The sequence below is a fragment of the Chrysochloris asiatica genome, unplaced genomic scaffold, assembly GCF_000296735.1.
Source record: "Chrysochloris asiatica unplaced genomic scaffold, ChrAsi1.0 scaffold00155, whole genome shotgun sequence".
Taxonomy (NCBI): Eukaryota; Metazoa; Chordata; class Mammalia; order Afrosoricida; family Chrysochloridae; genus Chrysochloris; species Chrysochloris asiatica.
The window spans coordinates 4,569,718-4,596,986 of NW_006408673.1; positions in this window are offsets into that span (position 1 = coordinate 4,569,718).

Consider the following 27,269-nt stretch of genomic DNA (forward strand, 5'->3'; position numbering starts at 1 on the left):
TCTAGGAGTAGGTACTGACTCAATGGCACCTAACAACAACACCACCAAAGCCTCCAGCCTGTTATATGACCCATGGATTGGTCACTTGTCCACCTCCACAACTGTGTGAACCATTGCCTTGGTCTAAACCTCTCCTTATAGCAAAAGATATAAAGAGAGATTCGTTTATGTCTGTCTGTCTGTATCTATCTATCTATCTATCTATCTATCTATCTATCTATCTATCTATCATCTATCTATCTATCTATTTATCTATGCCTTTGGTGTTGTTATTAAGAGTACTTGCTGTGGTTTTTACTCATAGCAACCCTGCATAGGGTTTCCTAAGAGCACCTGGTGAATTTGAACAACTGACCTTTTGATTCAAATACTAATCTTGTGGTTCAGTATTTTATCCTAAGGTACCACACCAAGATTCAACATATATATGCTGTTGCTGTTTTTAAGTGCTGTCAAGTTGGCTTTGACTCATAGAGACCTTGTATATTGTTTTTGAGGAGTAGTTGGTGGGGTTGAATCCATGTGAGTATCAGTCCAATGCTTATCCTACAGTACCAAATCTGGTATATATATATATACCTGGTGTGGTACTGTAGGGTAAACATTGGACTGATTTTATATATATATATTAAGCTTCACTAGTTTTGCTTCGCTAGAGAGCTCAGACAAGTCTCAAATTGGATACAGCCAAGATATGCATCAACAGTAGAATGGATAAATGAACTGTGTCATGCAAATACAATGTTGTTGTCATCAAGTGCCATAAAGTCAGTTCTGACCCATAGCGACCCTGTATAGGGTTTCCAATGAGTGACTGGTGAGCTTGAACCACCAAACTTGTGGTTCAAACTGACTTTGCTGTCCAGCACATTAGTCTACACCATCACACCAGGACTCCACAGACAATGGTGATGGTGGTGGTTATGTGCCATGGAGTCAGTTCTGACTAATAAAGACCCTGTACAGGGTTTCTGAGGCTGTAAATCTTTACGGGAGCAGAAAGCCTCATCTTTCTCCCACAGAACAGCTGGTAGTTTCGAACTGCTGACCTTGCAGTTTGCAGCCCAATTTGTAACCACTATGCTACCAGAGTAGGCAATAAAAAAGAACCTAACTTTTAACATGAATAATAACAGGGATATATTTCAAAAATAGTATGCCAGGTAAAAGAAGACTTATGTTTAAAACTGCATAATATATAATCACACTTATATGATGTTATGGAACAAACAAAACTAATTTGTTATAGTAAAAACTCAGAACAATGATTCTTCCTATAGGAGTCCCATGAAGGAAATTTCTGAAGTTATATGAATATTCTGTAGCTATATATATATGGAATACACAGGCATATATAATTATAGAATTCAATCAACATATAGCAATGATTAGGGTATTTAACAATTTGGGTGTTTTATTATATGTACATACATTATACATCAAAAGAAAACACTCTAAACAAATATTGAATCTTAAATAATGATATGCATGTTATATGGATACAAAGATAGAAAGCAAGTTTAGTAAAATATTAATGATAAAAAACTGGATGTTCACTTAAGATTTTTTTTTTTAATTGCTGATGTTTGATAGTTTCATAATAAAATATTAGAGGCAAAACTCTTTCTTCATTTGTTCATAAAAATCCCCTTTTCTTTTCACCTGTGGGCTCATGGGCTGGCTATAGACAGTGGTAATGATTTCTTGAGGAATGAAGCCTGAGGAGGACTCTGACAATAAAGAGGAGGAATGACTGGGCTCTGGCCAACCACAAAAATGCTGGTTTAGAGAGGAAGTATGACAGACTGATGGCAACCTGTCAAGATAAGCAGCATTAGAATTGCCTCTCTGTATTTACTCTAAATACTGCAACACTTCCCCCTTGCTCTCTCATCTCCCTGTGGTATATGCTTTAAGTCATTGATGATGGTGGTTATGTGCCATGGAGTTTATGCTGACTTATAATGACCCTGTATAGGGTTTCTTATGGAAGCAGAAAGTCTCATCTTTCTCCCATGGAACCCCTGGTAATTTCAAACTTCTGAACATGAGGTGAACAGACAGACTCCTAACTACTACACTACCAGAACTCCTCATTACCAAACTCATATCTCCCTATCCTTCTATAAATGCTACTTGTATTCCCCCACATTCACAGCTGTCTATGTATTTCTCAGGAAATTGAGTGGTAGAATTTTTTCTTCTTTTCAGTAGAAAATAATTTTTAAGACTTCACACTCATTTCCAAAGAAGTGTATAAATTCCTTGTACAGCTAGAGTACAATGACACACATAATTGAATCAGTACCATTAATGGCTCATATAATTGTTCTCATTCAAACTTATAAGGTGCACTGCACTAACTTGAGAGAGACAAGAGACAAGGAATTAAAATGGTCTATTTCATCAAGTTTCAACTAAAATCTAAACCTCCTTGGAGGAGTTCTCTAACCGAATCACTTCTTTTCTGGAGGAGTGAGTTATCCCAAGGTGTTACTTTACAACTTGTTCCTCTCTTTCCCTCCTCTCAGGGTAATTCTTTTCTCCTTTAACTCTCTTCTTCTGAACTAATCAAACCTTCTTTATCATTATTCCCATATCTGTCATAAACATGGCAAGTGATAAAAGTTGTCAATATATAAGTCATCGTCTGTTGTTAAACAAGATACTTTGTAAAAACCATAGGATCTTGATGGATAGGTGAAGTTCAGAGACACAGAGAACCTGAGTGCTTTCTGAAGCTGGGCTACAAGACTCACAGACAGTAGTCTTACAAACCCTTTGTTGTTTTTTTTCCTTCTTTTCTTTTCCAGATGCCTTGTATTAGAGGGATTGGAGACTCCTTAAAAACTGGCCCTCCTCAAGGAATATTCACATTTCCCTGAAGACACAGAAGCATTTGTACTTCAAACCAACAGCACTAGACATTTCTTACCATTTGTGGTGCTGAGACAGCTATTGTAATTTTCTGCCATAAGTAGAAGATAACCTTTAACAGAAGAATTAAATTCCCAAGGTAGAACTGTCTTTTTAGCTAGACTCTTGATTAGTAGGCATGTCAGCTTTTTCCTACTCTCTGAGTGCACCTGTGAACTGTAGAGGAGCTAGTGTATACTGGTAATCCTAATGTCCTCCATGGACTCAGCAAGGCAATATGCATTCATCCTGATGCTGCTATGGCGTGTCCGTACAATCAGATTATGAGGTCTCAAAGACAACAAGGTATGGGACTGTTTCAAGAACAAGGGTGCAAAAAAAGGACAGCCAAACTAGAGGAATTTCAAATAGATCTGGCTGACTCCGGTGAAGGCACATTGACACAGTGACTTCAAGCTGTGCCCTTGTTGTCATTCTGATTTCCCCCTGTAACTAAAACTCAGCCTTTGAACAAAGGAGTTAAATAGTTATGGCAGTACAAGATAACTCAGACGTCCATGCCTCTGAAAACACAAATCTAGAGTCTGTTCTTTACTTTTATAATTTCCAAGGACATGCATATATTCAACGAACGAGTCCAAAAATTACAATAAATTAAACAACTCTAACATTAAGGATCCATCCAGTTATAGTCTCTGAGACTTCCGTTTCTTTGTTCACAGTGGAGAAAGTATGTAAGCAAGAAGCTTTTATACTTTCAAGTGCACATAATAACTTCAATTATTAAGAGGAAGTTGCCAAGGTCTGCTCCTTCTCTGTTTAAAATATGTCTATAATTAAGGCATTGTTTATTTGCAAATACATATCCATAGCACGTAGAGGGACTTCTAAAAGCTCTCTTTCTTGAATCACAGTGTTATTTTGCATTTGAATTCTAAATTGCTTATGAGACTTATTTCATTTCCCTAAGTCTTAGTTTCATCATTTATTAGATGAGGATAATAATATTTTGTGTGCAAAGTTATGAGGACTAACTTAGATATTGTTGAAAAGCACTTAGCACACACAGTGCCTTGCATATAATAAGCCTTCTAATTTTTGTTATTGTTATTGCTAAGTGCCATCAAGTCGGTTCTGACCCATAGCAATCCTGTGTAGGGTTAATAAGGAATGGCTGGTGAACTTGAACTTGCAGTTCAAACTGACATTGCAGTCCAGCACATTAACCTATAGCACCACGCTAGTACTCCAAGCTTTCTATGTTGTTGTTTTGCAAGTGTCGTTGAGTCGGTTCCGACCCATAGCGACCCTGAACAGGGTTTCCGAGGCTGTACATCTTTACGGAGCAGAAAGCCTCATCTTTCTCCCACAGAGCAGCTGGTAGTTTCGAACTGCTAACCTTGCGGTTCACAGCCCGATTCGTAACCACTATGGTACCAGAGCTCCTTAAGCTTTCTATAAGTGGAAGCAATTAAAATTGCTGGTGTTATTATTGTATTATTATCACTGGACCAGACAAACCTTTGTTCTGTTGCATATGGAGTCTCCACGAGTCAACAAAATAGTAACTAACATAATTAACATCATTAGGCTAAATTTTCCCCAACAGTATTTATATAATTAATTTTACTAGTTTACTAGTCAAAATCCTCATGTCTTCAATAGCAAAAAGTTAAACTGGAAGTTTATAAATTAGTTTGAATGGAATAAGTCTCATTATTATGATTCTTGAAGTTCTGGTGTGGTGATGTAGTAGGCTAAGGACAGGACCACAAGGGCAGTTTGAACTACAATGTTGGCAATTCAAACTCACTAGTCAGTCCTCAGAAACCCTAAACAGGGTTGCTATGGGTCAGAACTGACTGAATGGCACTTAACAATAACATTAGCAATTATGACTCTTTAAAGGAGCATTGGTGGTACAGTGGATTAAGCATTGAGTTGCTAATCAAAAAGTCAGTAGTTTGAATCCACCAGCTTTTCTATGGGAGAAAGATGACATAGTCTGCTTCTATAAAGGTATATAGTCTTGGAAACTGTATGAACCAGTTTTATGCTGTTATATTGGGTCACTTTGTAATCCAAGCTGCTTAATTAATATGTTCACAGATAATAAAATATCTTCATACTTGCATTCTTTAAGTTACTAAATCCCCCCAAAAAGCAATAACAAGTCACTATAATCAATAATCATTTTTTAATAATAAAGTTCATGAAGAGTTTGAAAAAGTCACATTAAACTTACTTAAAACACAACTGCTAATATTAACATTTCCATGGAAAGGGTGGAATATGAGCACCTCTACACGCCCAGATTTTTACTAATTGAAAATAACTCCTTATGTTTATTTCATCTTTTAAAAAACCACCATATGTATATATTGTTGTTGTTGTTGTTTAGTGCCATCAATTCAGTTCCAGGGTTTCCAAGGAGCAGCTAGCTGGTGAGCTTGAACTGCTGACTTTGAACTGCTGACTGCAGTTCAGCAGTTTAAACTGTGTATATATATATATATATATATACATATATATGTTGTTATGTGTCATGGAGTAGGTTCCAACTCATAGCGACCCTGCACAGGGTTTCCAAGGCTGTTAATCTTTACAGGAGCAGAACGCCTCATCTTTCTACCACGGAGCAGCTGGTAGTTTCGAACTGCTGACCTTGCGGTTTGCAGCCCGATTTGTAACCACTACACTACCAGAGCTATATATGTATAATCAGTCTAATATTATTGCAATTGATGATTCATAAAATCGCAGATTTCTTTCTCTGTTGATTTCTTATTGTTGTTCAGTGCCATTTTAGAAGTTCTGTACAAGTTGCTCTTGTAAACCACTTATGAAACCAGAAGATCTAGTTATGGAAACTATAACAGAGGAGAAGCCATAGGTTATCTCTTGAGTATAATCACTTAACAAATCTTTTATTCATATTAAAAGAATCAGGAGCTTACCAACATGTGTTTTGCTAACTATAACAAAAATAACAAATATATTTTTAAAAAAATGGCTTTAGAGAGTTTGATTTCCATCCTAATAGGAAGCATTCTTCAAAACAAAAATTCACTAACATTTACAGAAGAATATATCTTGAACAAAGATGTGTGGCCACATGACTAAATATATTTTTACATATATAGTTATATTAAGGCTTGACTGCCTATATTATTTGATTTCATAGGTGTTAGGAAAGCCCCACATGGGGTTTAATGGATTTCAATTCAGCATTGCTTCATTAAGCATCTGCCAGATAGAGTTTTCATCCATCAGAATCAAACCAGTGGCAACTGGTTTGTTTTTGAGTATTTAAGAACCAGATACTGATTTTGGCACTGATCAAGACACTACCCCCTACCTACCAGGTGCTTAAGAATCTAGTGCCATAACAATTTGTAAATAACTGTCAAGTCATTTGGTAAGATTGTGCTGCTTTTAGTGTTACTAAAAACCACCAACACCCTCTATCACCAGGTTACTAGTGTCTGAATTTCCTTTTAAAAAAATAAAGCTTTTCACTATACTGTCAGAAATAAAAATTTAAACAGAAATATCCCAAGACAAATAACACATTGATCAAATCCACCTGAAGACAGTGGTTTTACAATTGTGCTTCATTCATTTCATGTGCCTTGAGGGCTCTTCCTTCTTTCCATCAGAACGGCCCAGGCCTTATCTGTTTTATTTATTTGTGTTCTTCCTAAGATTTATTTTGAAGAAAATAATTCCTTGGGTAAAAATAACAATTGAACACCAGACAAGTAAAAAACAACTATGCAAAGGCTTGAATGTCACTGCATGTGCTAGAAGATCTCTTTCTAAAGTAGCTTCAAGTGCCAGAACAGGGGACAACCTGGACAGGGGAGAAGCTAACGTCATTAGTTCTAGGGAAAAGAGTTGTGGAAACAAATCTCTGGAAAGAGAATAGAAGCACTTTGAATAAAAACGTCAACTTGAGTAAGTTATCTTCAATTCCATTACATATATGTGAAGGAAACATATCTAATTCCTTTTCAGAAAAGAATTATGTAAAGCCCCAAATTTCAAGTAGCATATGGTTATCTTCCCCCACAACACATATTCAACAACTGAGTTTCCACAGCATTTTTTTTTTGCATTTCCCTTCAGTTCCAAATTAAGTAGATTGAATTGAATTGTTCTCATATAAACACACCTTTCTTCACTTCCTTTATTCCTTGCTTTTCTTTATCCTAGTATCTTATCCTCTTTGTAACAATAAATAATTAATAGGTTCCCTACATACCTCAGAGAGTTTGCAAATTGTACCCACAAATATCTATGCTAATATTCCTCAGACAGGGCTGAGATTACTAAAGAGCTGTGGGGGAATTCCAACCTTACAGCATCAAGGCTTGAAATATAATTTAATTATGGGCATGACCTGAAAGCAAAATGAAACTAGAGAACATTCCTCCTCTATTTCCTGGATCTTCCTCTCTTTTGCCCTGTCTTTAAAAACATGTTATATTATCCAAATAGAGAGTTAAAGAGATCCGCACAGGCACTTACTAGTAGCCCTGCATGGGTACCAGCTGGCCCATACTGCTGGGGTAGCAAGAGGCAAGGGGAGGGAGCAGAGGAGGAAAGGTTCAGCAGCCCCACTTATATACAGGATTACTCATGTCTCCATTGTGCTTCCTAAATTTAAGTTTAAGATCACTTGCAGCACTTTAAAGTTTACATCAGCTCTGTTCAATAAAAATATAACATAAACCTCATATGTAATTTATAATTTTCTAGTATCCACATTTTAAAGTTAAGTTAATTTTAATGGTTCATAATAACTCATTGTAATATCATATTTTATTTAAATAAAATATACCCCAGATATTATATTTTCAACAGTAAAAATATATTTTTTAATTACTTTATTTGGCTCTGTACTAATTTCATAATTAAATCCCATCAGGTCTTTGATTTTTAAGAAATATTATAGTAATCATAACCATATTAAGTTTTGTCATCTATAGATAAGTTTTTACCAACTTGCTGAAAATGCTTGGCCAAAATATTTCCACACAAACGGATCATATCTTGGACTAAGAACAAGTGAGCATCAGTCCCATGATTCTGAGACCAGAAGAACTAGATGGTGACTGGCTACCTCTACCAACAGTGCTGAAAGGCATCACATTAGAAGATCCTTGTTAGAGTAGGAGAAAATGAAGAACCAAACACAAAATTATTAATAATAAAACAAGACCAGTCTTACTGGTCAGAAAGAGACTGGAAGAACCTGAGGCTATGGCGCTCAACCACTGTTCAGGTCTGGAAAGGAACTCACCCTAATGATCCAATTTTCAGCCAAGCAGTAGATAACGTATATAGGGGGAACAGCAACACTAGAATGATATGCTCACCATATCATTTCAAATCAAAAGGGCAACATTTACCTATGGACAATGGTGAAAAGGGATGGGAAGGTGTGTAGAATAAAATAAAACCAAATGGAGGAGGCAGGATAATTGTTGTATGGCAGAGATTGCAGTCAATGAGATGAAACAAAGTGTATGATTTGTTGAATGTAAAACTGATGATCTGATCTATAAATCTTCACTTAATTCACAATAAGAATTTTAAATAAATAGATTATATCAGATTTAGGGAGAGGATTATAATATTTCAAACATGCATGTCATTGCACTACAATAAGATTTCCACAACCCTTAAGCAGAAACTAACAGATTGCTGTTGATTCAGAACTTTATGGAACCAAAATTAATTACATAAGATTGAGTACACAAAAGGAATTAAAATAAGGATTGATGAAAATATTACTGACGTTCAATGTTCTACCTTCTAGATATTTTTGCTGTTAGTTGTCATTGAGTCAGTTCTGACTCATAGAGACCCTGTATAGGGTTTCCGAGGCTGTAAATCTTTATGGGTGAAGAAAGACTCATCTTTCTCTCACTGAGGTACAGGAAACCTTTTTTTTTTTTTTCCCCTTTGATATATAAATCAGTAATTTGGTTAACTAGTAACATTACATTAACTTCAGAAAAATCTCTATGGATTAGAAAATGTTTTAACAAAAGTTGGGCTAAGTATATTCAGAATTATTTAAATGATTCCATTCATGGATTCTATGCATATTAAAAATATGAAAAGTTCTTCAGAATCAAAAGGCACTTAAAATCTTTACTATTGTTGTTATTAGGTGCTATCAAGTCAGGACCAACTCAAAATGAACCTATGCACAACAGAACAAAACACTGCCTGGTCCTGGGCCAACCTCACAATTGTTGCCATGCTTGAACCCTTTGATGCTGTCACTTTGCCAATGCATCTCACTGGGAGTCTTCCTCTTTTTCTCTGATCTTCCACCTTACCAAACATGATATTCTTCTCCAGTGACTACTCCCTCCTGACAATATGTCCAAAGTATGAGAGACAAAGTTTGGCCATCCTGGCCTCCAAGGAGCACTCAGGCTACACTTCTTCCAACACAGATCTGTTGGTTCTTTTGGCCCCCCCATGGTACTTTCAGTATTCTCCTCCAACATTATAACTCAAATGCATCAATTTTTCTATGGTCTTCTTTATTCACTGTCCAGCTTCCACATGCATATGACATTATTGAAAATACCATAGCTTGGGTCAGGTGCACCTTAGTCGTCAAGCTGAAATCTTTGCTCTTCAACACTTTAAAAAGGCCTTGTGCAGCAGATTTGCCTAATGCAATACATCCTTTGATTTCTTGACTGCTGCTTCTGTGAGTGTTGATGGTTGACCTAAGAGACTAAAGTCCTTGACAACTTCAATCTTATCTCCATTGATAAGAATGTTGTTTATTGGTCCACTGGTAAAGATTTTTGTTTTCTTTACATCGAGATGCACTCCATACAGAAGGCAGTGGTCTTCAATTTTCATCAGTAAGTATTTCAAGTTCTCTCCACTTTCAGCAAGCAAGGTTGTATCACCTGCATATCACAGTTTGTTAATGAGTCTTCTTACAATCCTGATGCTATGTTTTTCTTCATTTAATCCAGCTTCTTGGATTATTTGCCAGGGTACATATTGAATACAGCACTGTTGCACATGTTTCTTAATTTTAAACCATTCTGTGTTCCCATAAGGAGCTCTGATAGCGTAGTGGTTACGAATCGGGCTGCGAGCCACAAGGTCAGCAGTTCGAAACTACCAGCAGTTCTGAGGGAGAAAGATGAGGCTTTCTGCTCCCATAAAGATTACAGCCTCGGAAACCCTGTACAGGGTCGCTATGAGTTGGAACCAACTTTATAGCACATAGCAACAGCCACAACAACAATAGTGTTCCCATGTTTTGTTCAAACAACTGCCTCTTGGTCCAGATATAGATTCCCCATGAGCACAATTAAGTGTTCAGGAATACTCATACTTTGAAATGTTGTCCATAGCTTGTCATGATCCACACAATTGAAAGTTTTTGTGTAGTTAATAAAACACAGGTAAACATCTTTCTGGAATTCTCTGTTTTCAGCCAAGATCCATAGGACATAAGCAATGATATCCCTCATTTCACATCCTCTTCTGAATCCAGCTTGAACCTCTGGAAGTTCTCTGTCAATGTATGCTTGTAGCCATTTCTGTATTACCTTTAGTAAAACTTTATTCACATGGGATATCAAAGTATTGCCTGATGATTTCCGCATTCTGTTGGGTCACCTCTCTTTGGAATGGGCACAAATACTTTCCCAATCAGTCAGCCAGATAGTTGCCTTCCAAATTTCTTGGCATAGATGAGTGAGTGCCTCCATTGCCTCCTCACTCTCTTGAAAGATTTCAATTTTATTTCATCAATTCCTGGAGCCTTTTTCTTTGCCAATGCCTTCAATACATCTTGGAGTTCATCCTTCCGTATCATTGGCTCTTGATCATATGCTAGCTCTTGAAATGTTTGAATATCAACCATTTCCTTTTGGTACAGTGACTGTGTATTGCTTCCATCTTCTTTTGATGTTTTCTTCATCATTTAATCATTTTCCCAGAGAATCCTTCAATAACGAAAGTCGAGACTTGAATTTTTTTCTTCAGTTACCCCAGCTTGAGAAATGCTGAACATGTTCTTTCCTTCGGTTTACTGACTTCAGATCTTTTCATATTTCATTGTAATATTTGACTTTGTCTCCTCAAGCTGACCTTTGAAATTTTCTGTTCAGCTTTTGTATATCTGCATTTCTCCATTTGCTCTAGCATCTCTACACTGGAGAGCAAGATTTCAGAAATCTTTACTACTACTCCAAAAAAATATCTATGCCATTTGGAGAGTGTGATGGCTCTCTGTAGAATAATAATGGTACTTCTAGCTACAAAGTCAGCAGTTTGAGCCACCAGCCACTCAACGGAAAACAAAATGTGACTTTCTGCTCCAACAAACATTTACAGCCTTAGTAACGCTATATAGGTTCTTTTTTAATTGAACCAACTCTATGACACATAACAGCAATAAATTATTAGAATTGATTGTTAACATGGAAAACAGAACTAATGGGGTATTTTACACTCTTTATTAATTTAATTTTATTACTCTAAGACTTCAAACATCAGTGTATATTTTGCACTTACATCCATGTCATGTTAATCTGTTTTTGAATTTCATGACATGTCACTTGAAAAAGTAGACTCACATATTCAAGTCTTTCTAAACATTCTTAAAAGTTTTGTAATAACTGAACTCTAAGTTTCAAATTGAAATTTTAAATTCCTTCATTATAATGTCACATTTCCAGCACTAAAATAGCCATGTGTGGCTATTAGACAGTACACAAAGTTGAAAGTTACAATAGATAATCCCGAAGGTTGGTCATCTTTAAACAAAAGGAATCAGATGGATTCTTACAAAGTATGCCAATAACTAAGGTGTTCTGAGAGTTATTCATTTTCAGAAAGCCACCTTAAAATAGTTGGTGCACAATACATATGTTAGGTCAGCAGGTATACTCACATTTTGCTTTTTCAGGTATTGCCTCTGCAGTAGCCATGATGTGCAGTTAGGGTGATCTGGTTTGTTTGTTTTTGAAGATTGACCTCCAGATCCTTAAATACAGTTATATTTAAGTAAGTTAGTGATTATGAGTATTTATTTTTCATTCACTCACTTAAGACAAACAAGATGAACAATAACAATTAAAACATTTTTTAATATATATGTAACATCTCTCCAACAACAATAACTTGCATTTCTTATGGCTTTCTAGTGTATCAGAAACTTTTATAATCATTACTTTACCTTTCCAAACAACCTGATAAGAACTATTGTTCTTGAAGTTATTGATATTGGAGCACAGGGAAGTGAAATAACTTGTCAATGTTAAGCAACTATTTAGTAGCATATACAGAAAATTTCAAAGGTCAGCTTGAGTGGATAAAGTCAACAAATTATGCAAAGATCTGGAGTCAGAAAATCAAAAAGGAAGAACACACTCAGCATTTCTCAAGCTGGGATAACTGAAGAAAAAAATCAAGCCTTGACTTTCATTATTGAAGGATTCTTTGGGCAAATTATTGAATGATGCAGAAAACATCAAAAGAAGATGTAAGAAATAGTCAGAGTCACTGTATCAAAAGGAAATGGTTGATATTCAACCATTTCAAGAGATAGCATATGATCAAGAGCCAATGATACTGAAAGAAGAAGTCTAAGGTACATTGAAGGCATTGGCAAAGAACAAGGCTCCAGGAATTGATGGACTAAAAATTGAAATATTTTAAAAAGGGAGGCAGCATTGCAGACACTCACTCATCTATGCCAAGCAATTTTTTAAGACAACTATCTGGCTGACTGATTGGAAGAGATCCATATTTGTGCCCATTCCAAAGAAAAGTGACCCAATGGAATGTGGAACTCATTGGGCAGTATCTTTGATATCCCATGCGAGTAAAGTTTTACTAAAGGTAATACAGAAATGGTTGCAAGAATACATTGACAGAGAACTTCCAGAGGTTCAAGCCGGATTCAGAAGAGGATTTGGAATGAGGGATATCATTTCTGATGTCCGGTAGATCTTGGAGGAAAGCAGAGAATATCAGAAAGATATTTACCTGTGCTTTATTGACTACGCAAAGGCTTTCAAATATGTAGATCATGACAAGCTATGGACAACATTGTTAAGTATGAGTATTCTGTAACAATTAATTGTGCCCATGAGGAATCTGTACATGGACCAGGAGGCAGTTGTTCAAACAGAACATAGGAACATTGAAAGTTTATAAATTAAGAAAGTGTGACAGGGGTGTATTCTTTCACCATACTTATTCAACCTGTATGCTGAGCAAATAATTTGAGAAGCTGGATTAAATGAAGAAAAACATGGCATCAGGATTGGAGGAAGACTCATTAACAACCTGAGATATGCAGATGATACAACCTTGCTTACTGAAAGTGAAGAAGACAAAGTATTTACTAATGAAGATCAAAGACCACAACCTTCAGTATGAATTGGATCTCAATGTAAAGAAAACAAAAATCCTCATCAGTGGACCAATAAACAACATTCTTATCAATGGAGAAAAAAATTGAAGTTGTCAAGGACTTCATTCTTCTCGGATCAACTATTAGTCAAGAAATCAAATGACCTATTGCATTAGGCAAATCTGCTGCACATGACCTTTTTAAAGTGTTAAAGATCAAAGATGTTAGCTTGAGGACTAAGTTGTGCCTGACCCAAGCCATGGTATTTTCAATAACCTCATATGCATGTGAAAGTCGGACAGTGAATAAGGAAGACCGTAGAAGAATTGATGAATTTGAGTTATGGTGTTGGAAGAGAATGTTGAAAGTGCCATGGGCTGCCAAAAGAACCAACAGATCTGTGTTGGAAAAGTGCAGCCAGAGTGCTCCTTGGAGGCCAGAATGGCCAAACTTTGTCTCTCATACTTTGGACGTATTGTCAGGAGGGACCAGTTACTGAAGAAGGATATCATGTTTGGTAAGGTGGAGGGTCAGAAAAAAGAGGAAGACCCCCAGCAAGATTGATTGGCAAAGTATCAGCATCAACGCGCTCAAGCGTGGCAACAATTGTGAGGTTGGCCCAGAACCAGGCAGTGTTTCGTTCTGTTGTACGTAGGGTTTCTATGAGTCGGTACTCTCTTGATGGCACCTAACAACAACAACAGAAAACTCAAGGTACTTCTTTGGGCCCAAGTCGTTTGCAGGCCCATCTAATTTCTAATTTCTCACTCTCACTACTCTTTCTAGTACTCAATGCCTCCTGACATTGTGTTTTAGTCCATGCTGGTTGTCGCCCCAAAATATCCTGTTTTGTTTATTTTTACACTGCTGTTGTTGCTAAGTGTTCTAGAGTTGTTTCTGATTCATAGCTACCCTGTATAGTGTTTTTCAGGTGTGTCAACCCTGTGGTTAGCTGCTGTTGCTGCTGTTAAGTGCCATCATTCTGATCCATTACGACCCTGTATAGGGTTTCCTAGGAGCAGCTGGTGAGCTAGAACTGCCAACCTCTCGATTCAAATCAATTTTATAGTGCAGTACATTAATCCAAGCCCAGTGCTTATCCTACAGCACTTCACCCATCCTTGGAAAGCCTAGGTTCAAATCTCAATTCCATCATGACCACCCACCCCCAGTGATTTATCTGTTCTTGTTTTAGACAGATTCGTTATGTTGGCTATGCCTTTCTCTTGAAACTTTCCAAATGCTAACTATATAAACTAACTGGAGTCCTGTTGTGGCATTATAGGACACATACTGAGCTGACACCACAACATTGCTACTCCTCAGAAACCTTATAAGGATTGCTATGAATCAGAATTGAGTCAACAGCACTAACAACAATAACTGTATAAGATACATGTTTTGCTATTGCTACTAGCTGTTATCAAGTTGATCCTTGACTCATGGCAACCTTATACACAAAAGAATGTAATGCTGCATGGCCCTTTGCCATATCCAGTTGCAGATTGGATCATTGTGCTCCGTAGTGTTTTTCTTGAGTGATCTTCAGAAGTCGATATCCAGGTCTTTCTTTCCAGTCTGTCTTAGTCTGAAAGCTGACACTGAAATCTGTTAATCATCATAGCAACACACAAGCTTCCACTGACAGAGGGTGGTGGCTGAACATGAGGTGCACAGACCAGGAATCATAGACAGGTCTCCCATACAGAAAGCAAGAATTCTACCATGGATCCACTGTTGCTCCCAAGAAACAAATTTAGAAAACAAGAGTCGTTGTTGTTGTTAAGTGCCATCGAGTCGATTCCAACCCATAGCAACGCTGTATAGGGTTTTCAAGGAGCAGCTGGTGAACTTGAACCACCGACCTTAGCTGCCATCAAGTCACATCTGACTCACAGAAATACCATGTGTGTCAGAATAGAATAGAACTGTGCTTCATAGAGTTTTCAATAACTGATTTTTTTGGAAGGAGATTGTCTGATCTTTCTTCTGAGACATCTTTGCATGAACTGTATAGGATTTCCAAGGGTCTGGAGGGTTTGAACTGCTGACTTTGCAGTTAAAAGTCCAGTGTTTATCCTATAGTACCAGAAGTCTAAAATACATATAGAAGTTCTGTATTCCCAAGTGGAGTCCTGGTGTGGCACTGTTGGATAAAGCACTAGACCGCAAGATTGGTTTGAGCTGCAAAATCGGTGGTTCAAATTCACCCTATACAGGGTCAAGAATCAACTCGACAGCTCTGAACAACAACAACAAATATCCCCAATAAGACTCCAAATACCTTGAACACCAATGATATTTTCAACGAACACTTTGAAGCCCCCTCAAAGTTTATACTAATGATAACCACCCCTGGGTGAATATTAAAGTCACCTGGGGAGTTAAAAACAAATAGATCACAGTCTGGAGTTGAGTCTAGGCATTTTTTTTTTTTTTTTTAAGTACAGAAGATTTTAATGTTTTATTGAAGGATGGGAGTTTTTTTTTTCTTGTACTTCATAGTGCTCTGCTCAATGCAAGGCATTTTGGAGGTGTTCAATGAAGAATTGGTTAATGGTTCTGATGGAGCTGAGCTCTTCCTCCTACATTTGACATTAAGCTTACTTCCAAAACGTTATACAAAATGCATTAAATGTTGCTCAAAAGCCAGGAATCAGCTACAGTGATGCATACTACTGTGTGCTCACACAGCTTTATCATCAGAAATAGGAATATTAAATCATTAGATGGAGCCCCACTGAGTCTCTTGTGCTAAGAAGCTAAGTATAATTGCTTGATTGACCCAATCAACAAATTATGAGTGATGTATGTAATACCTGTTAATTAATGAAAGAAGGCTACTATATTTTTCCATACTTCTAACCTGACAGGGAAAATAATTGCAATTACAGTTTTAAAATAAATCTGGAATATCCAAAAACGATTAATTTTCAAATTGTCAGCATTGTACCATGGGCAAGAGCACAGACCATGTACCTCGACAGCCTAGTTCTGTAAATAAATCAGCATAAATTAAAATACTGTAAATCCTTTAGCAATCAAAACTCATCTTCTGGCCTGGCTTAATTACTGCCTTCTTTCCATTTAAATCTAAGAAGAAAATAAAGATGTTTTGTGAGCCATCATTTTCTTATTTAAATCTCCATAGAAATGAATTCTGTTCTGGGGCTGTTGGCACCTACACCTTAATTCACTATGCCAGGACCATCAGCCTGCATTAAATTTGCTGGCAAACAAGACATTCCACTGTCTTTTTAAATCAGAAAATTAGCCAAGCATCCTAAGGGGTGCTGGAATGATAATGGCTCCACAAACCTGAGATGATGGGGCTCAACTCTGAGACAGGAGATTGGAGTGAAGAAGACCCTGGAGAATGTCATGACTTAGAGAAGGGAACATTGACACAAGAAAGTAACAAATAAGGGTCTTCTCCACTTAAAGTCCCAAAAGACAGTTATGAAATGATGACTCTCCTAATGCCCTTGATCAATTAATAAGTGCATCTATAGTGCATGGTTGTGTAAGGGACTCACCATCTATTTTGGAAGAAAAGTATACACATAAGCCCAATAAAAAAGCAAAACCTTAAATAAAGTTATAAACAACTATATGGCAATTATCAGAAAATGAGTAAGTTCTATGAAATAACTGGTATAAACCCATGTGTGCCTGTAGTTCAAATGAAGGTAAGAGGAATAGGGCTAGGCAAAGGATCTGGAGAAGGGTTCAACAGATACACCTGAAAGGGTGAGCACAGGAATAAAATGGAAACTTTTGATTTGTAATAAAATGGAAACTTTTAATAACTGGTTCAGCGCACATACCAGTAGGCTTCTTGGATACTATCAACCCTGAGTGGGTCAGACTGGCTAATATAAGAAAAGGAAAAGTCAGTCAGGTAAGAAAAGCAGCAGAAGCCAAGACATGAAGATGAGAGAGCTTGCAGTTGTTGGATTTGAGCAGAGGGTTAGATTTTATACTGCAGAAATGGGCAACTAACCTCAGAAAGTTTCTGATTAGGACACTGACCTGACCAGTATTCTGGAATATAACTTCCATTAAAGTAAGGGTTTTGTTCTTTTCCCTGCTATGTGCACATGGTGTGGCACTGTAGAATAAGCACTGGACTTTGAACCACAAGGTCATCCATTGAAACTGACCATCTGATCTTTGGAAACCCTATACAGGGTTGTTATGAGTTAAAACTGATTGGATAGCACTGAGCAACAACAATATACCCAGTGCATTGAACAGGACTTCACATGCAGAAAAACCTCAAAATATATTTGCAGCATGACAAAGTATGATCATGGCAAGTTGAACAGGTCATGCCTGTTTGTGAAAATTTCTCTTCTTTTTTTTCCTCCAATAGATGGAATTTAGGGATGTCCTAAAATTGAATTGGACTTCTGGTGTGGTGCTGCCGTTTAATACGGTAAACCAAAATCGGTTTGGGCAGTAAAGGCCAGCAGTTCCAACTCACCAGCTGCTCCTCAGAAACCCTATTACAGGGTCGCTATAAGTCAGATCCAGACTCGACGGCACTTAACAACAACAACAACAAAATTGAATTACAGGAATAGCTGCTTTTGTTAAGTGCTGTCGAGTTGGTCTCAACTCATAATGACCCTGGGTTTTCAAGGAGAGGCTAGAGAATTTGAACCGCTGACCTTGTGGTTAAAATCAACCTTGCGGTCCAGTACTTTAGCTCACAGTGCCACACACAGGAATGCTAGAAATTTCTAACTCCGTTTCTACGTGGATAAAAGCAAACAGAAATGGAAACATCATTTCTCTACCTTATCTCCTTAGCTTGTCCTTCCTAAAGCAGATGGCTAATAAGATTTTATAATGGCATCTTGTATGATTAAATATCTTGGTGGCAAAGAGTCTCCCTATGATATTTAGCAAGACATGTGGAAATGGGCCATGTACTAGGGTCTGGACAGCATGTTCAGCAGATGCTAGAAGGGTGAATGAGAACAGGTCTTTTTCCACAAGAATCCCTCCACTACAATCCCCCCACTCCAATCCTGTCAATTTTCAATAACACTTTCTCCTCCTACATTTTTTTTCTCAATGACTAGTTTATAACCTTTCTCCAATCCGTGTATTTTCCACACAGCAGAAGCTATCTTTTTAAATGATTCCCTCCTGTGACTTCCTACTGCATTTAGAATCAATCTAACTATAGATCTACGTAAAGAGTCCTGGTGGCACACTGGTGAAGTGCTTGGCTACTAACCAAAAGGTTGGTAGTTTGAACCTACCAGCTGTTCCACTGGAGAGACAAGTGGCAGTCTGCTTCTGTAAAGATTAAAGCCTTGGAAACTCTCTGGGAAAGTTCTACTGTGCCTTGCAGCTTCTGCCTACCAAATCCCTGCTCTTTGCAGTTGTTTCTATGACTTTAATTCTTCTTATATTTTCCCCTTGCTCACTACACAAAGTCAAGCTTCAATACGTTTTCACATACCATTCTCTGTGACTCATACATTCTTCTTTCTACTCTTCTACTGGTCAGCTACCAATCATATCGCTGGCCTCTGATTACAGATGAACTCCTTAAAGAGACTTTTCCTGATTATCCTGAGTACTACCATATGCTTCACACCCTATTCCATGTTGTTATTCTGTATTTCAACATTTGGACTATTTCCTTCAAAGCATTTATCAAAATGCTTAATTCTACTTTATGTTTATGTCACTAGGATATAAATTACATTTGACAGGAACCATGTCTATTTTGTTGTTGTTGTTAAGTGTCGTCAAGTTGGTTCTGACTCACAGCAATCCTACATAGGATTTCTGAGGAGAATCTGGTGAGCTTGAACCACTAACCTTGTGGTTCAATCTGACCTTGCAGTCCAACACATTAATCTGCCCTGTCACACCAGGATTCCACGTCTATTTTACCCATTACTATGTCCCCAGCACCTATCACAGTGCCTGGAATAAAATGTGTTATAGCTAACAACTTACTGAACAGCACAGCACATCATGTGTTTTCTTAATTCAGGACACAGTAACTTCCCATAGGGATGGCAACATTCTCATGGTTCACTGCTATTGCATACAAAGAAAAATGTCTTCTTCTCCCATCCTCCTTACCAAGGTAGGTGCGCAGTCTACAAGGGATTTGGAAGTACCTTAGAGCTTACAATGTCCTTTATGAGCAGTCTTTTCAAATGCCAAAGGGTGAAGACTGGCAACTTCTACCCTGCTACATGTTGGACCTGTGGAGTTTTCACTGTATTAGATTGCATGTTTTCTGAGCTCTTTTATATTCTGCAAACTGAATGAATATGAATTGAAAAACATAGAGCTACTGACATCAAGTGATGAGAAGAACATGGAGCAACAGGAACTTTTCATTCATTGCTGGTGAAAATGCAAAATGGTACAGCCCCTTTGGAAGACTGTGTAGCTATTTCTTGCCAAGTTAAACACTGGCTTATCATTTGGTCCAGTAATCACATTCCTAGATGTTTCCCCAAACAAGCATATATGTCCACTTAAAAACCTGTACCAATATGCTTAGAGCAGCTTTATTCGTAATTGCCCAAAGTTACAAGCAACCAAACTGTTTTTCAATAGGTAAATGGATAAATGGTACATCTATACAGTGAGTATTAATCAGTTATTGTAAAAATCTGCAGTCAACAAACAAAAAGGTATGCAAAAGCATTAAATGCACATTGTGAAGTAAAAGAAGTCAATCTAACTGTATGATTCCAACAACATAACATTCTAAAAAAATCACCACCATCGAGATGTGGGAAGATCAGTGGTTGCTAGGAGATCAGGAAGATGGGAGAAGAACGACTAGATGTAACACAGGACATTTTCAAAACAGTGAACCTATCTGTATGATACTGCAATGTTATGCATTTATCAATATTCATAAAACTGTATCGTCCAAAGAATGAATCTTAAAGTGAACTATGACTTAAGTTAATAGCAATGTGCACTATTCATTCACCAACTACAGCAAATATATCACAGGAATGCAAGAAAGAAAGCCTTGGTAAATACATAAAAAGCTTTCATAATAGGAGAAACAGGGTGCAGGGGGAAGGGATCACCTAGGAACTCTTTGTACACAATTCTTATGTAACCCTAAAACTACTCTAAAAAATAAAATCTATTTAATAAGAAATAAAAGCATAGGCCTGACTCATACGCCATTGCTCTATGCAGAGCTGTGTCAAGGGGCTTAGTTTACTCATTGCAAAACCAAATTGGGGGACAAGAAAACCTTTAATGTGCCATCTACTCCTAAAACATTGTTATTCCATTGGTTGGGGATGTTATGCTAAAATATAGCTGACCTCAAATCCCCAAAATCAATTACAAGACCAAGAGTTTCTGCCTCCCTCCTCACTTTCTTCTGTTCCATTCCATTTCCTTCTGTCCTTTACCTCTGGTGCTGAATTTCTGAGGAAAAGGATTTAGGTCTGATTCATTCTGGTCATGTCTCTAACTGCAACCCTCATCATATGCCTCTCAATTCTTTGTCACTGGGCCTCCAAGGTTTGGACTGAGAAATGTTCCTTCTGATAAGTGTGAGTTCCCCTTCATGTCTTCTCTTCCAACTCAAAATAAATCATTAGGTCATTTTCCCAAGTTGCTTTTTAGAGAAGTGCTAACTTCTCTTTGCCAAATCTCATGGTCCATTTGACCAAAACATCAGATTTGCTGGCACTAAGTTACAGGAATGAGAAAGAGAAACAGGAACAGGTAAAGAAAATAAAATAAAGTTCTAACTAGACCCAATATGAGTTTGTTGTTATTGTTGTTGTTGTTAAGTGCCATCAAATCAGTTATAACTCATGGCAACCCTGTATATGGTTTCTGAGACTGAAAATCTCGGTGATTTTCTCACAGAGCAGCTGCTGGGTTCAAACAGCCAGCTTTGTGGTTCACAGGCCCATACTTATCCTATAGTTCAACTAGTTTTCTAATATGAATATACCAGGGTCAATATGAGGTATCTATAATAGGGTCACCATCAATGAGAATGGACTGGATGGCACCTAACAACAACAACATAATGGGCATAAGGTACACCAGATAAAAGAGAATAAAAGATAGATAATTGCATCAGAGGAGTCCTGGTGTGGTGCTGTGGGAAAATGCTGGACCATAAGGTCAGTTCGAACCACAGGGTCAGTGGTTCAAACCCACCATCCACTCCTCAGAAACCCTATACAGGGTTGTTATAGGTCGGAACTGACTCTACAGCACTTAACAACAACAAAAAATTGCATTCAAAAAAAGAAGAAAAGAAAATCAAGTTAGTCAAAGGGCCAAAAATGAATTGGAAGAAAGATGCTCTATGAATTCATTATCATTCATATCAAGCAAGCTGGAATCTCAAAGACTTATGCAACCGTGGAATAAACACTGCTGTCCTGAAGTACAAACCTTCCTCTGATTCTCTAATTAACCCAGGTTGATATATTACCTACAACCTAGAAGTGGGAAGAACAGCATAATTGAATAATTAGGATATCACTTCAGTTAACACAAACTATGAGAGTTTAGGAGCACTGTAGTGACAGCTTTGGATCACAGTCCAAAGTGTGTCATCTGGGGCAAATCACCGACTTCTTGGAATTGTTTATATAAAATGAAGGATTTGAAATAAACACATGATTTTTAACACTGAAGTTTCAATTTACATTTAAAGGTAATGTATCTCAGAAGTTACAGAGAACACCAGGTAAAAGCCTGGCTCTTCTCATTAAGAGGATCTCAGAATCTCTTAAGGAACACTGGCATCATAGTGGATTATGAGCTGAGCTGCTAACCACAAGGTGAGCCAGTTCACATCTTACAGCCACTCTGCAGGAAACAGATGTGGTTTTCTGCTCCTGTAAAGATTTACACCTTCAGAAACCCTACACAGGATCTCTGTGAACCAAAACCAACGTCACAGCACACAACTACCAACCATCACCAGTCTCTTGGCCACTGCCAGTCACTCCCATCCGTCCACCCCCGTAGCCCAGGTTCTGAGAAGCAGAATTAATTATGATCTCACAGGTGCCTTCAGTGTAGCATTTGAATCAACTACTTAAATGGTACAATATCTATGTCATTAAGAATTATGTTTCTTGCAAGCATGTGTTCTTATTTCTTGCAAGCATGTTTGGCCACTGAAACTAATGAACATATCCCAAATATTCCTGGATTTTTGTAAAATGCTTAAATCTTTAAATCATACATGAAATATGTTTATTTCATTTGTGGCCTGCAGTCATAAAAAAAAAAGTTTTTTTTAGCATGGAGTAGCTAAAGTGACAGTAAGAAATGATGAAAAGAACTCAACAGAAAATTTCAAAAGAGAGCTCTTGAAGACAAAGTCAAGTATTATAAAGAAATGTGAAAAGACCTGGAGTTTGAAAGCTAAAAGGGAAGAACAATCTCAGCATATCTGAAAATAAAAATTGAAGAAAAATTCAAGACTTAAGTTGAAACATTGAAGGATTTTATGGGTAAAATATTGAACTATGTAGGAAGCATCAAAAGAAGATTGAAGGATTATGCAGAGTCACAGTGCAGAAAGAACTGGTAGATGCTCAACCCTAGGTAATTTAAATACCAACAGCAAAATATTATGTGATATATATGCATGCTTTCACCATATCATTCAATGTGTGTGATAAACAATCTTAGAAACCAGACTATATGAAGAACATTTGTTGTTGTTGTCAAGTGCCATCGAGTCGGAAATGACTCATAGCGACCCCATGCATGACAGAACGAAACAATGTCTGATCCTGGCCAACCTCACTACCACTGCCACACTTGACACCATCAATGATGCCACCTGGCTGATCCATCTCGTTGGGGGTCTTCCTCTTTTTCTCTGACCCTCCATCTTACCCAGCATGACATCCTTCTCCAGTGACTATTCCCTCTTGACAATATGTCCAAAGTATGAGAAAAGAAGCTTAGCCATCTTGGCCTCCAAGGAGCACTCTGGCTGCACTGCTTCCAAAATAGATCTATTGGTTCTTTTGGCAGTCCATGGCACTTTTAGTATTCTCTTCCAACACCACAATTCAAAGGCATCAATTCTTCTACGATCTTCCTTATTTACTGTCTAGCTTTCGCATCCATGTGAGGTTATTGAAAATACCATGGCTTGGGTCAGGCGCACCTTAGTCCTCAAGCTGACATCTTTGCTCTACAACACTTTCAAAAGTTCCTGTGCTGCAGATTTGCCTAATGCAATACATGGTCTGATCTCTTGACTGCTGCCTCCACGAATGTTGATAGTTGATCCAAGAAGAATGAACTCCTTGAAAACTTCAATCTTTTCTCTGTTGATAAGAATGTTGTTTATTGGTCCAGTAGTGAGGATTTTTGTTTTCTTGACATCGAAATGCAACCCATACCGAAGGCTATGTTCTTTGATCTGCATCAGTAAATGTTTCAAGTGCTCTTCACTTTCAGCAAGCAAGGTTGTATCATCTGCATTGAAGGAATTGGCAAAGAACAAGGCACCAGGAATTGATGGAATAAAAATTGAAATCTTTCAAGAAAGTGAGATAGCACAAGAGGCACTCACTCATCTCTGCCAAGAAATTTGGAAGACAACTATCTGGCTGACTGATTGGAAGAGATCCATATTTGTGCCCATTCCAAATAGAAGTGACCCAACGGAATGCAGGAATCATCGGACAATCTCTTTGATATCTCAAGCGAGTAAAGTTTTACTAATGGTAATACAGAAATGGCTACAATCATACATTGACAGAGAACTTCCAGAGGTTCAAGCTGGATTCAGAAGAGGCCGAGGAACGAGAGATATCATTGCTGTTGTCCGATGGATCTTGGCTGAAAGCACAGAATATCAGAAAGATATTTACCTATGCTTTATTGACTACACAAAGGCTTTTGATTGTGTGGATCATGACAAGCTATGGACAACATTGAAAAGTATGAGTATTCCAGAACACGTAATTGTACTTCTAAGAAATCTGTACCTGGACCAAAAAGCAGTTGTTCGAACAGAGCATGGGAACACTGAATGTTTTAAAATTGGGAAAGGTGTGCGACAAGGTTGTGTTCTTTCACCATACTTGTTCAACCTGTATGCTGAGCAAATAACACGAGAAGCTGGGTTCTATGAAGAAAAACGTGGCGTCAGGTTGGAGGAAGACTCATTAGCAACCTGCGATATGCAGATGATATGAAGAACATAGTTTAACTCAAAGTAACATAAACAAAAAAACCCTCACCATTGGATCAGTAAATTACATCATAATAAGCAAAGAAAATATTGAAGTTCTCAAAGATTACATTTTACTTGGATCTACAATCAATGCTACTTCCATATGCAGCAGTCAAGGACTCAAAGGAAACAATACATTAGGTAAATCTGCTTAAAAAGTCCTCTTTAAAGCGTTAAAGAGAAAAGATGTCACTCTGAGGACTAAGGGTCACCTGAGACAAGTCACGGTATTTTTAATTGCCTCACATGTATGCAAAACCTGGACAATAAATAAGGACGACTGGGGAGAATTGATGCACTTGGATTAAGTTGGTAAAGAACATTTAATATACCATGAACTGCTAGAACAAACAAATCTGTTTTGGAAAAAGTAGGACAAGATTGCTTCACAGAAGTGACAAAGGTAAGACAAAGTCTCTTATACTTTAGACATGTTATGAGAAAGATCAGTCCCTGGAGAAACACACCATGCTTGATAAAATGGAGAGTCTGCAAAAGAGAAGACAACCCTCAACAAGGTGGATTGATACAATAGTAACAACAATAGGCTCAACTACAACAATGATATGGATGGCACAGGACCAGACAGAGTTTCTTTCTGTTGTACATAAAGTCACTATGATTTAGAACAGACCTGAGACACTTAACAACAACAAAATGTAGTGACAATAATAATAATACACTGTTGGTGTTGTTAAGTGCCCTGGAATCTGTTCCAACTCATAGCAACACTTTATAGTGTTTCTGTGGAGTGGCTGGTTGGTTTGAACTGTCAACCTTATAGTTTAGCAATCATCTGTTTATCATAAAACACCATGGCAAAACCTTAATAATAAGATATACTGTATTAAATTTTCAAAATAAACCACTAAAATGCTGAAACTATTATACAGGTCGTAATAGGAAGTCTTATTTTTTGTCTTCTTGGACTCTCAGAAAATGTGAAGCATGTACACCTTTGCTAAAAGCTTCCATTATCTGTTCTAGATTGTAAGCCCCACCAATGCAATAATTTAGCTTCCTTTTATGTATTTCGTAACACTGCAATCACAGCTAGCCAAATAAGTACTCCATAAAAAACTGTTGACTGGAATTCCTACAAGGAAGTCCCAAAGTAGTACAATTTGATTTGTTTCCCAGAATTAATCTTCTTCATATATATCTAGACGTCTCTCTACTACTGAATTTTCTTTATAGTTGCCATAAATTTTTGCATCATTACTATAGGTTTTGCTGGTATAATTTGATTGATCTAGTTATACTGATTTTTTTTTAAAAAGAACATTGTATAAAGTCAACCTTGACACATGGGAACCATATGTGTGTGTGAGTAGAACTGTGCTCAACAGGGTTTTCAGGGCTAATTTTCCAGAAATAGATCACCAAGTCTTTCTTCTGAGGTTTAAGGAGTATACTCAAACTTCCAACCTTTAGGATAGCAGTCCACTGTGTTACCAATGTGTGTTATCCATGGACTCCCTGTCATCTTGATATTAAGGCCATAATTATCCAAATTTTAAAAAGCATTAAGTACTTTGGCCCAAAATGATTAGGAAATAAACACACACAATAGTTACAGTGAAAGCTCACATTATTCCATGTTTGTCTCATCTCACATTCCCATTCAATTTCTGGATTAAAACTTTAGACATTGATAGTAAAAGTCAGGGGACAGGATAGTAGGGAGAGTGAAGCTTTTCCTGAACAAAATGTTAATATTAGAAGCTATGTTTTATCCCAAATTTATTTTTAGAAATGATTAGGGACATATAAGGGAGGACATATATGTCCAGGAACAAAAGTGGTAACAGTGCCTATTTTCTAAGCATTTTGTCATATCAGAAAAATTTTGAAAATAGGTTATGAAAATTCTTATATCAATACATATCAATATCCTCAATGATAATTTTGACATAGTAATATATTGTGACTCTTTTCTAATGATTTTTCACAGATTAAGACAGCACTGTTATAAAAGTACATTCTCTCTGCTAATAATCACATATGTCTTAAATAGAAGCTATTAACATTTGATAACCAACAACAAAGAATGAACACTTAATATAGAAAACAGTTCCTGCTGAGATGTTTGGGATACTATGTAAACAGTTAAAGGCAACAATGAAAACACCATGAAATTAATTACAAAAAACTAAATAAGCAATTTAAAGGCCAGAATCAATAAACTGCTTTGATGGAATTTTGCTACATTCAGAAATACTAACTCTGAAGTTAAAAACCACGATATAAAAATTTGTGCAAATCAAAAACATTGTAAACCCTAAGCTTCTATTATTAGCTTTTTTTCTTTTCTTTTCTTTTTTTCTCTTTTCTCTATGACCTTGTAAAACCTAGCAAGTATTTAGGGACTATGAAATGATTTGAAGAATTCATATTTAAGAGACAGCTTGAAATCACATAATTGTAATACTGAAAAGAACTTCAGTAGTTAGCGTAGTGGTTACGAATCAGGCTGCAAACCACAAGGACAGCAGTTCGAAACTACCAGTGGTTCCGAGGGGGAAAGATGAGGGTTTCTGCTCCTGGTGTGGCGCTGTGGGTTAATGCTCCACACTGCAAAGCCATTTGAACTATAAGGTCAGCGGTTCAAGCTCACCAGATGCTCCTTGAAACCCTATACAGGGTCACTATGGGTCGGAACCGACTGGATGGCAGTTCACAACAACAACAACATACTTTATTCTGGAGTCCTGGCGTGGCACTATAGGATAA